We start from the raw sequence: 12,086 nt of genomic DNA, 5'->3' as shown, positions 1-12,086 counted from the left end.
TTCAGGTTTTATGGTTCTCAAACCTAAGTGATCTGAATCACCTGGGAAGCTTTTTAAGAAAATACAATCTCTCGGGGCGCCTGGGTGGCGCAGTCGTTGGGCGTCTGCCTTCGGCTCAGGGCGTGATCCCGGCGTTCTGGGATTGAGCCCCACATCAGGCTCCTCCGCTATGAGCCTGCTTCTTCCTCTCCCACTCCCCCTGCTTGTGTTCCCTCTCTCGCTGGCTGTCTCTCTCTGTGTCAAATAAATAAATAAAATCTTTAAAAAAAAAAAAAAAAAAAAAAAAAAATCTCTGGAGCACCTGGCTAGCTCCGTCAGAGAAGCATGTGACTGTTGATCTCAGGGTCATGAGTTCGAGCTCCATGTTTGGTGCAGAGATTACTTAAATAAATAAATAAACTTCAAAAGAATAAAAAAATTAAAAATACAATCTCCCAAATCTACTTCCTCATCCCCCATACCTCAATTTCTAGAGGGAATGCCTGGGAATTCATGCTTTTAAAAAGCTCTCAAAATGATAGTCAGCTGTTGGGAACCACCGTACTAGCCTATCCCGGGCAATCCTCTGACCACCACACTCCTCTAGCAAGAAGGGCACTTGTTATTAAATACTGTATTGGGCCTATTATTGTCCACCAAACAGCTCAGATCATTATTCCAGGTGAGATTAGAGGCTGTTGGAAAGCATGGGTTTAAATACAAGGATGGCTGGAATGACACAGTCCTAAATCCTATACTCTAGACTCAGAACCTAGAAAAGAATTATCTCATTTTTTTGGAATCCTGAGCTGTACACTGGAGAACATCCCTATTTACACTGCAGACTGGACAGCCCTGATTATTTTTAAAACAACTTAGTTCAACTGTCCTCCAAGAAACAAAGAGTTGTGCCAACATTTTCAAAGACTGGTTCTATATCCCATCCCAAAAGAAGTCCAAAGTTCCAAATCTAGAATTCACAACCCTAGATAATTCTAGTCCAGTTGAAAATACTGACTCAAGGGTTACCTCTGACACTCATTCAAGCAAAAGTCACTTTAACTTCTGGTTTGAGTAAGAGCAAGCGAGTAGCAAAATGTTTTTAGAAGAACCATAAAGAGAGTATTTCCACAGGAAACATGCATCACTAAAGATTTAGGAAAGAAGAATGCCATTCAAAAACATACTTCCAAGACAACTACAAACACAGGGCACCTGGGTGGCTCAGCTGGTTGAGCATCCAACTCTTGGTTTCAGCTAAGGTCATGATTTCAGGGTTGTGGGATCGAGCCCTGCATGGGGCTCTGCACTCAGTGGGGAGTCTGCTTGAGATTCTCTCTCCCTCTGCCCCTCCCCATTCATGTGTTTGCACGCTCTCTCTTTCTCTAAAATAAATAAGTATTTTTTAAAAAGACAACTGCAAGCATCTATGAATGCTGAAGTAATACGCATCACGCAGTTATTTAAAGCAACTTCAAAATTAGGGGATTCTGTGATTGCCTAGTGTATTTCCTATGCAAGATGACACAGTTACTTGACCAAAGCAGAAGAGGATGGTAAGGAAATAAATGTTTCCTGATTGAGGTCATCTTCCAAGGATGATATTAAGTAACAAGATGACAACTAGATAGGTATAATTAAAGAAAAGGACAGAGGGTAACCAGGTCAAGTTGCAGGGCTAAACTCCAAACAGTGAGAGAAAGGAGGACAGAGAGATTCTTTCACTAAAGGACAAGACTAGCTAAACCAGATTATCTTGAGAGGGAAAGTAAGAATGGGTGATTCAAGACACAAGTACTCTGAAAATCAAATATCCTTTTACTTTCCCATATGTGGCTGCCATAGAACATCAATCACTAAATAGTTGGTGCTTATTCCTCCATCCCACCAAAGTCAACCAGGCCAAGTGGTTCAGTATATGCTTTAATAACCCTTAATGCTTAAACACACATATGGAAAGGGAAAACAGTGCAAAACAGAAATAGGACTATGGTGACCTATAATGTGGTCCCTGAAGCCATTAAATACCAAAGATTACAACTTTGGGGAAGCAGGAGCTTTTTGGTCAAATGAACAAAAAGAAAAGCAACAGATAAGTGGGGCATATGTAGTCATAAACCAAAGCAACAAATGTACTCAAAAGGAAACTACACCAGATCTGTCAGTTCTCCTGTTCATAGAAAATTGACAATGTAGGTAAGAAAGTAGAGAAATATATTTCTCTAGGGAAGAAATGTTTTATCTCACTTCCCAAACACATATAAGCTTATTGTAAATAGTTGCCCTGCTATTGTATTCTCCAAGACAAGGGTCATCAACCTATGCAAAATCTGCTACTCTGCAAATTACCTGTTGACTATACTCACACGGAACTTCTGCAATGGGACAAAGATGGACGCTGGGTCAGGTATGGCCTCAACTCTATTTACAGAGAACACACAAAAATTCGTTACCATCCGTTGTCTCTGGGGTCTTAAGTGAGGAGGAAACACTTTTTTGCATTGTACAGTGAATGAGAAGGTCCTAAATTATCCCCTCTTCCCCCCAACACGTATCTATTGAAACTCTCTGAGTAGGTCTACTTCTCCCCCATATCTCTTGCTCACTGGTAACAAGCAGCCTCAGGACTTGCACTTTCTACTCTTATCTACATGACTTCACCCTAATATCTTTTAAGGTCTCTCTCAAACATACCTTATTAGGTGAGGCCTTCCCCAACCACTCCTTATATTTAAAAACTTCACTCCTACCCTTGCACTTCTTATTCACCACTCTACATATTCTGCTTTATTTTTTTCTCAGTTGTATCACCACACTCTGGCATACTATACATTTACTTATTATCTATCTCTTCCAACTGGACTATAAACTCTGTGAGGTCTATTTGGTGTACTGTTATATTCTAGTGCATAGCATACCACAGGCTCTCAAATTTTTTATTTTTTTTTAAGATTTATTTATTTGTCAGAGAGAGAGAGAGGACAAGCAGGGGGAGCATCCGGCAGAGGGAGAAGCAGGCTCCCCCTAATTTTTTTTAAATGAATGAAGATGTTTCACTTTTCCACTGAAAACAGAAAGTTAAATTTTAGAAAAATAAATCAACTTTGTTCATTTTTCTTTCTATACTTTTGAGCACGAAGGTTTATTCACTACATCTTGTTAGGAGATTTAAAAGATAACTCTTGTATTGTTTGTTTTTTTTTTTTTTAAAGATTTTATTTATTTATTAGACAGAGATAGAGACAGCCAACGAGAGAGGGAACACAAGCAGGGGGAGTGGGAGAGGAAGAAGCAGGCTCCTAGCGGAGGAGCCTGACGTGGGGCTCGATCCCAGAACGCCGGGATCACGCCCTGAGCCGAAGGCAGACGCTCAACTGCTGTGCCACCCAGGCGCCCCAACTCTTGTATTGTTACAACTAAATATTTGGAGTAAAGAAATCCTGCCCCTCTCCTGCCAAAAAAAAAAAGTTTCTTGCAATGAAGTTCTATACCAAAAGTGACATATACACGTGCAAAACAATTCAAAACAATTCAGTCTTTAATTCTTTTTAAGATGTTTTATTTTTAAGTAATCTCCACACCCATCATGGGGCTCAAACCTACAACCCTGAGATCAAGAGTCGTGTGCTCCACCAACTGAGCCAGGCAGGTGCCCCAACAATTCACTCTTTCAATTAATATGCTGGGCTATATATTGTCTTCTGAGTCTTAATAATGGTTGAGAAACAGATATTTCCACATGTATATAAGAGCCCATGTAAGGTAGTAAAAGGATGGGACAAAGAATGCTGTCATGTTTTCTTAAAATAGCCTAAGAAGGCAATTTTTAAAAATAAAAATAGGAAAGAGTAAAAAGATTCTTGCTTACTGTTGGGAGCCTTCTTTCGAATATCTGTGATAATACTTAATTTTAGAAATGCACTTAATAACATCTTTGATTTCCATTTAATGTAACTTTCTATACTTTTTTTTTTTTTCTAATTGTGATCTTAGGCCCATCAGCTGGGGTCTCTTGTAGCCTGACCTGCACATTTGGCTGACCTTCAGCAGGGTACACATTCAAACAACCAATTCTGCCCTGGTTGACAAAGTACTCACTGGAGAGGAGAACAGCAGAGAGGTTACAGAACTTTCCCCATTCCAACACAGAAAGAGCAGAAACAAATCAGATTGGCACTAATTTCTCCTTTAAAACAGGCTACCCTATTTTAAAAGTGTGCTGAATATACACCAGCTACTTTGTTTCAATGAGATTCACTCCACTTGCAAAGAAATGGAAACTGTAGGTGCTTTGGTAAAAGTATTGAAAAGTTGACCCAGTTTCTATAACAATGTCTTATGTCCTCAACCATCAGAATATATTTTGGTTTCTTAAAATACAAGCTCCCTAAAACAAAAATCTTTTCACGCCACAAAGCAATCTCTCAATGTGCTACTGCATTCCAACAGAAAACAACACAGGAAGCACACACATAAAACTGGTAATTTACTCTTGGAAAAGTACATTTTTTTAGCTCCACTGTCAAGTGACCCAAAATGGGTAATTCATTAGTAAATGTGGATGAGATTTGAAAATCAAAAAGATAAAAACTAATCTGAATTACTAGAAGAGATCTTCTTGAATCACAATTTATCTTAATCTAGATCTAACTGAAATAAACCAGAAGCAGTATCCTAATACTTGTACCTTTAGCATATAAGTACAATTTATTCTATGGTAAGAATCAGAAACTTCTTCCACAGGGGCGCCTGGGTGGCTCAGTCATTAAGCGTCTGCCTTCGGCTCCGGGGGTTATCCCAAAGTCCTGGGATCGAGCCCCACATCAGGCTCCTCCGTTGGGAGCCTGCTTCTTCCTCTCCCACTCCGCCTGCTTGTGTTCCTTCTCTCGCTGGCTGTGTCTCTCTCTGTCAAATAAATAAAAAGAAAGAAAAGAAAAGAAAAGAAAAGAAAAGAAAAGAAAAGAAAAGAAAAGAAAAGAAAAGAAAAGAAAAGGAAGGAAGAAACTTCTTCCATATTAAGTGTTAGCAAGGCAAAGCAATGCCCATGAAGACAACCAATCTCAGGAGAAAAGATAGGGGACACCAGAGATCAGGAAAGAAAACAAAAGGGAGAAAATGTAGAAGAATCAGCAAACGGAAATGTGGATTAAAAAAATGGAGGGGCGCCTGGGTGGCTCAGTTGTTAAGCGTCTGCCTTCGGCTCAGGGCGTGATCCCGGCATTCTGGGATGAGCCCCACATCAGGCTCCTCCGCTGGGAGCCTGCTTCTTCCTCTCCCACTCCCCCTGCTTGTGTTCCCTCTCTCGCTGGCTGTCTCTACCTCTGTCGAATAAAAAAATAAAATCTTTTAAAAAAAAATGTAAAGAGTTGGGTGGGGAAGCTATGGAGTGCCAGCAGAAATTAGTTTAAATACCATTCAGAACACCGGTTTCATGGGTTAGTTAGTAGGACGAGAAGGAAAACCTTCAGCTAGAAGAAACCTAGAAGTTTCCAGGCAAGGCTGCATGTAACACATATATATTTCCCACAGGCCACAGTTTGCCTTTTCTACATACAAGAGCAGACCTCTTTCTTAGAAGCACACTTCTCATGGGAAGCATTGATGAACTCAAAATTTCTACACACCCCAGTTTTACAAATCCAGAAATAAGGGTTAAAAATAGAGAATGATGTTCCCTGAACATAAAAGAGGGAAGTTTATTTCAAGAAAAGGGATAGTAAAAGCCTGCCTTCATTTCTATGTAGTTTCCTGTACAACCATTCATAGCTGAATATTATCCTGCAAAATCCTGGTTGGACAATACTTCAAGATAAAGAACCTAGTCCAAAGTAAAAAATAATAAACCCAAACAAAGCTTTTCCAGTCCAGTCTCTGCAAAATTAAAGTTTACCCTTGGATGCTGGAGTTTTGTCTCTTGTAGATAGAAAAGATGGGAGAGGGGGCACCTGGGTGGCTCAGTCAGTAAGCATCTGCCTTTAGGTCAGGTCATGATCTCAGGGTCCTGGGATCAAGCCCCACCTACGGCTCTTTCCTCAGTGGGAAGCCTGCTTCTCCCTCTGCCTCTACTTCTCCTCCCACCACCTATGTGGGCACCCTCTCCCTCTCTCTTTCAAATAAATAAGTAAAAGAAAAAGAAAAGATGGGAGAAACCTGTAGGGCTCTTTTCTGAAGAGCCAAGTCTCCAAGTCTGAAGAAATTACTGTAAGCTCTGCAATTTGTTTCTCTTCTCCCAGTAATGCCTCACTTTACTTTATTAAAAGTTTTCCATCGCTGTATTTTGGACAACCCTGCCCAAATAACTCCCCAGACTTGCCTATTATTAGACACTTATCTTTCCAAAAGTTAGTTTGGGGAGCCTGGCTGGCTCAGTTTGTAGAGCATGCAAGATCTCAGGGCTGTAAGCTCAAGCCCCACGCTGGATATACAGATTACTTACAAACAAAATCTTAGAGGCACCTGGGTGGTGCAGTCAGTGAAGCATCAGACTCTTGGTTTCGTCTCAGGTCGTGATCTCGGTCCTGAGATTGCCCCCCCAATGTGGAGTCTGCTTAAGACACCCTCTTCCACTGCCCCTCCCTGCTGCGTGCGCACTCTCTTTCTCTCTCAAGTAAATAAATGAATCCTTAAAAATAAATAAATAAAATCTTTAACACAAACATCTATACCACAGAATATTAGGATTTAAGAGACCTGAAAGGGTATTTAGTCCAACAGACAAAAGATATCTGAATTCATTTAAAGCATCCATTCTAATAGCAAAAACTTACAAGGCATTACTTTGAGCACCATTTTTACATATATTAAATCACTTAAGCATCACAACAATTCTATGAGATCAATAATACTGTCCTCATTTTACCAATGGAGATCAAGGCATAGAGTGGTTCAACAATTTGCCCAAGGCTACACGCTAGTAGGCAGCAGTGCAAGAGTCGATTCCGGGCAGACTAGCTCAGGGATCCATGCTCTTAACCACTACGCTACACTGCCTTGCCTCTCCAGATCCGTGGAACTCTTAGACTGGAAATTCCGTTTGGTCAGCATATTGATCAAAAAATACAGAATAATAAAGCATTTGAGGCAAAAGGTTAACTGTGGGTGTCTAGGTGACTAAAGGATACACAGGCGGTCTTATGCTATTCTCGGAACTTTCCTTTACATTCGAAATTTTTTTCAAAATTAAAAGTTTGAAGTTGCTTTTATCATCATATAATGGGGTATCTTTTGTAAAAGTGATGACCAAATTACCTGTTGGCCAGCAAAAAAGGCTTTAAGAAAACAATCCTTATAATGTCCCCACTAAATGCCTGATCTAAATTGCCCACACCACTCCAGTCAGACTGAAGGACTCACTGGAGAGGAAATGGCCCTAAAAATGCGGAACACTGTCCCTGAACCACAACAGTAAATGCGGGCTCCATTCTCAATGCTTAATATTTAATAACCAATGACATGTAATCCCAAATACAGAGGGAGGGGGGCACATTTACTCCCAAAAATTCATTATACACAACCAAATACACATCTATCCATCCACTTATTTCCCCCTTGCTAGTTCTAACCAGAATATCAGTTCTTCCCTCCTTACTCTGTCCTTGCCAGGATGTATCAATGCTCTCTATTGGAAACCTTGCAAGCAGCTACATTTAGGCAGCACGATCCCTATTTCAGCTTTACGATCATGGCACTTGAATCCTTGTGCAATGGAAGAGAACATGAAATCACATACTGATAACCTACGCATCATTCTTTTAGGCAAGTTTCTTGTTACTATCATTCTAAATTACCCATGAAAATTAATTTGGGTTAATTCATAAAATTCCCAATTTTGAACAAAATCTCCTGCAGTTTCATGGCAGAAGCACTGATAAAAAAAAAATACAATGATATTCGAACATACTTTCTTTAGAACACTGATGTTCAAAACTATCGTCCCAAGCTTTTTATGTTTTTATTAACTAGTATAAAAACCACTCACTTCCAACATGTCTGAAAGCAATACTTCCATGCTGCTGCCCTAGTAAGTTCCAGGTAAGCAGTGCCTCCCCCCTAGACAATGGCTTTATTTAAGGTTTCAGTGGTTGAAGTTAACAGCTGCCCGGATTATGAAATATTAGGACCCTTACTTTTTATACTATTTTGGACAGCTTGCCCAGAAAAGAAACAGAATTTTGTTTTTAATGAAATTTTAAATCTTCAATTATCTCCAGAAATCTTACTTAAAAATGAGAGGTAAGAAATGTGTAAAAGGTCAGAACTACAAACTACGGCAGAAGTTTCTACATCACACTGTGATTTCATTAATCTAGGTTGTATTGCTTCCCATCTCAACTTCCTTTCAGCCTTCCCCACAAAAGTCCCTCAGTGATTCCCATCAAGTGCCTTATTTAACCAAGGCTTACTGACACCTCAGTATGTACCAGACACTGAGATAGGTGCTAAGAGGACACAGAGTAACTCAGCATCTACACTCAAGCAGCTCACAGTTAGAGGGAAAGACAAAAATAAGTAGACAATTTTAACGCAGTGTGATAAACATTATTCGAGCTACTGTTACGAGCCTCTCCCTGCAAGTTGGGAAGATCATTCCAAACCACATGCCTAAAAATTGTCTGGAAGAAGAAATTTCACTGATAATCAAAGTTGGAGGCATTTCCGGTAAGTTTAAGAAATCAGAACAGCAATGATGAGCATATGGGAAGATCCCTGTTTTAAAGACTAAGATAATACCTATTCTAACATATTCAGCTCCCTATGGGATTTATGGAAAATGGACTTTTTACATATTATTATCCCAGCATGCAGGGGGTTGGAAATCTAAGTGGGGACTGGCCCTCTGCAAAATTAAACACTTCTGCCTCTAGCAAGGGCTCACTTTAGTTCTGGTTCTTGTTTCTGTTCTCTCTGGAGAACAGTAGTACATTAGTGGCTAAGTCCATGGACTTTGTAGTTAGTCAGACAAGGATTTAATCCTGGCCTTGGCCACTTACAGCCAGTGAGATTTTCAGCAAACCTCAGCTTCTCTGAGGCTCACATTCCTTAAAAAACAGTTGTGGGAAATTAAGTAAATAGTTTATGCAAAATGCTTAGCATGCAGTAAAAACAACAAGGGGGTGGGGAGAGAGGGCTGTAAGTAACAGGGGACCATCAGGTACTAAAATAGAAAGCAATAAATTATACAGAGCTAATCATTTTGTTATTCCAATTGCATGGTGATCTATGCTTAATTTATTTGCATCCATCCTGTCTCACCCGTCCCTAGAGAACAACTACCTCATAAACCTAAGGGTGAACTGCAATTACTCGGAGCTTTTTTTTTTTTTTTAAACATCTCCAATAGTCCCAATTTTATACTCAGAGAACATATCCTTGCCCCTGTGACACTCCATAATTTGGAACCCTAAGAAAGGCACTAGCACTCTAACCACCCAAAAGAGACACCCACCTGGAATACACAGACCGTACCTTAGTCATATAACAAAGAAACCAACAGTATATAGGAGTCAAACAAAAAAAAGAAAAATCTGCACAACTCGTACTTACTTGTCATTTTTTACCCAAAAACCAAAATGAGGAACAAAACAAAAAAATAAAAGATTTAGTTATTTGCACCCCTTACATTCCCTGAAAGAACTAGTAGAGGCGAGGTAAAAGACAAATCTTCCATCTTATCAACCCAAAAGCTCTATAGTACACACCAGTCAAAACAAAGCCTCAGTCGTGGAAATAGTCCTGGACGCTAGTTACTAGGATGCTCACTGCAGCCACACAAAGCCCAGTATTTAAAGCTGGAACCAAATCACCACCACTCAGTCATCCAGAACCTATTTTCAAACTGCCTTTGTACTCCTCCTTCAGATTCCCTCATCCCTCCCCCTAAAGGTTGAGTGGGAAACCGACACTCTGGCAGCAACATGACCAACCCTCTGAAGATCCACCAAGAAATCTCCCCTAGGCTGGAGTCAAGGCAGAGAAATGTTTGAAAGAAAATTTAGAAAATATTAAACGAGAACTACAGCCCAACAGACTGTACACATTGTCTTTTTCCTCTCTTTTTAACTGCACTTGCTGTAATTATGAGATCCAGACACCAAGATTTTACTGCAGCCCTCGCATAGATTGTATTAAAAGAGGGAACAAAGTTGTTTCCTCTGAAGCCACAACCTCACAAGGATGAAATCATCTTTCAAGAAATACTCTCATTCTGGAAAAGAAATTCAAGGAAGTGTTGTGGTATAAAAAAAAATGGGAGGAGGGCACAAAACCAGAGAGGATTATTAAAGATACATACCAGTTTAAAGCTAAAGAGCAGCTTATCTATTAAGGCCCATCCTGTTACAATCAGGGCAGTATCTATTCCCGCTGTAATTTTCAGACCGATTCGCATTTTCAAAGACAGAAAGAAGGGAACACTCAGTTTTCAGCTACTGATGAGTTGGCTATATAATTATCTACAAACAGTATTTTTGCAAGAATGTATTTGCAAAAACAAAATCAAAACAAATCTTAAGATTAAATATATGAAAGCAGTCATGGGCCTCCAGCTCTTACAGATTTCTGATTTCACGGCAAATTAACCAAACAAAAAAACTCACCTCCAAAAAACAACTTTCAGTTGGCTTAAAAATAAGAATTCCTGTTGTGCTTTCTTAAATGCATTCTAAACACTAAAGTTTGCACTGAGTGCTTTCTCTTAGCCTCATCTTATTTAATCCATGGCCCTTTCAGAGGGCACAAAGCTGAAAATATTTCCAGGTGTGTTGCCACTTTATTCAGGTGAACTGAAAACGCATGATTAGAATTTCCTTATCCCTTGAAGCACATAAATCAAACGTTATGTACTTGCAAACTAAGTCCACGACACCTCCACAAATCTCTGCCGTCAAACGTAGTCTCAGGAAGAAAGGAATGGCAGTCTGTTTAACATGGATCTATTTGTTTTCTTTTATAAAGCAAAGCAGGGAGGCTACGTCTAGCAGGAGAATGAGGCTCCCACCCACCGCACCTGGAAAAGTAAAAGAGGGATCCACCCAGGAAGAGCAGGGCTGAAACTGATCTGGGCCGTTCAAACTCTCTGGGGTGAAAAACCACCACCATTTAAAGCTGCAAAGCTCCCCTACAACTTCTCACTTCCACAAATCTAATGATAACGGGGAGAAAAAAGTTTTGAAACATATGAAGAACCATCTGTATAACTAGCTTCCGACCCGGACAAATTCCTTTCCCAACCCACACCAACATGCCAAAAAACCGAACTTTTGGTTTGGGCTCTGAAAACAGAAGTTTGTTAGCTTAAAACCAGAAAAAATATAAAATTAGAGAACACACCAAAATACAAATTTACATGTAAATGTGAATTTGCTCTCACCCCTCTGAATCTATTCATCTCTATATTAGAGAGACCTAGAAGTTTGTTTCTGGGTCTTAAATATTTTACTTTTTAATATAATAAAATACCCAAATTCCCCCAAAGTAATTAGAAAGAAAAATAGTAATTGCTTAAAAGTCACCCGTCAGCAGAGCAGATTCTCTCGTTTTTAACTTCCTTCTGGTTACCGTAAGACAAAAATTCGACTTGGCTTCTCCTCCTTTACCCGTCTGTACACACATTTTTTATAAAGGCACACACCTCAGATGTGGACTTCTAAAAACCAGTCCTTTAAGAAAGAAACCCAAGGCTTCGTCAATGTGCTGAGAAAGACAAATCCAGCAAGGTACTTGATTTTTCGCCACCTCTTCCTCCTTTCAGGATCTTTCCTGCTCTTCTTTCTCTCTCTCTCTCTCTCTCTCCCTCTCTCTCAGTCTCTCTCTCTCTTTTTTTTTTCTCTCAGATCCAACACCTAAAATGGAAGTTGCACCCAGCCAAAGGCTAGGGAGCCTGGGTGGTGACAAACTGATCTGGCAGCCCTACCCCCTCGCTTTCCTAAGTGATGTCAGCCCCTGAGAACTTCCAATAGAAACCAGGCATAAATCAGGGAGCTGATTTTATCCAATAGGAAACTTTATTATAGGAAATTAAAAAAATAAAAAAGGAGAGAGAGGAGGAGAGAAAGAGACAGGGGGAAGTTTTATATATATATTTATATTTAAAGTGGAGACTACACAAT

General features: G+C 39.8%; 1 protein-coding gene across 4 annotated transcripts in view; it reads right to left on the bottom strand.

Moving 5' to 3' along the window:
* CTNND1 (catenin delta 1) overlaps positions 1 to 11,884 on the bottom strand; it is a 46,995-nt gene extending 35,111 nt beyond the window's left edge. The window contains exon 1 of one of the 4 annotated variants that reach the window (XM_008694152.2): positions 11,609 to 11,884. The gene's annotated coding sequence lies outside the window, so the exon portion shown is untranslated. The remainder of the gene's footprint in view (positions 1 to 11,608) is intronic. The other 3 variants (XM_008694151.2, XM_008694150.2, XM_040639134.1) reach the window with 3 other exon arrangements.
* Between the last annotated feature and the right edge of the window lie 202 nt (positions 11,885 to 12,086).

This window comes from Ursus maritimus, unplaced genomic scaffold, assembly GCF_017311325.1.
Source record: "Ursus maritimus isolate PB19 unplaced genomic scaffold, ASM1731132v1 scaffold_23, whole genome shotgun sequence".
Taxonomy (NCBI): Eukaryota; Metazoa; Chordata; class Mammalia; order Carnivora; family Ursidae; genus Ursus; species Ursus maritimus.
Note: the sequence above shows the minus strand (reverse complement) of the source record. Positions and strands in the feature narration are given on the sequence as shown.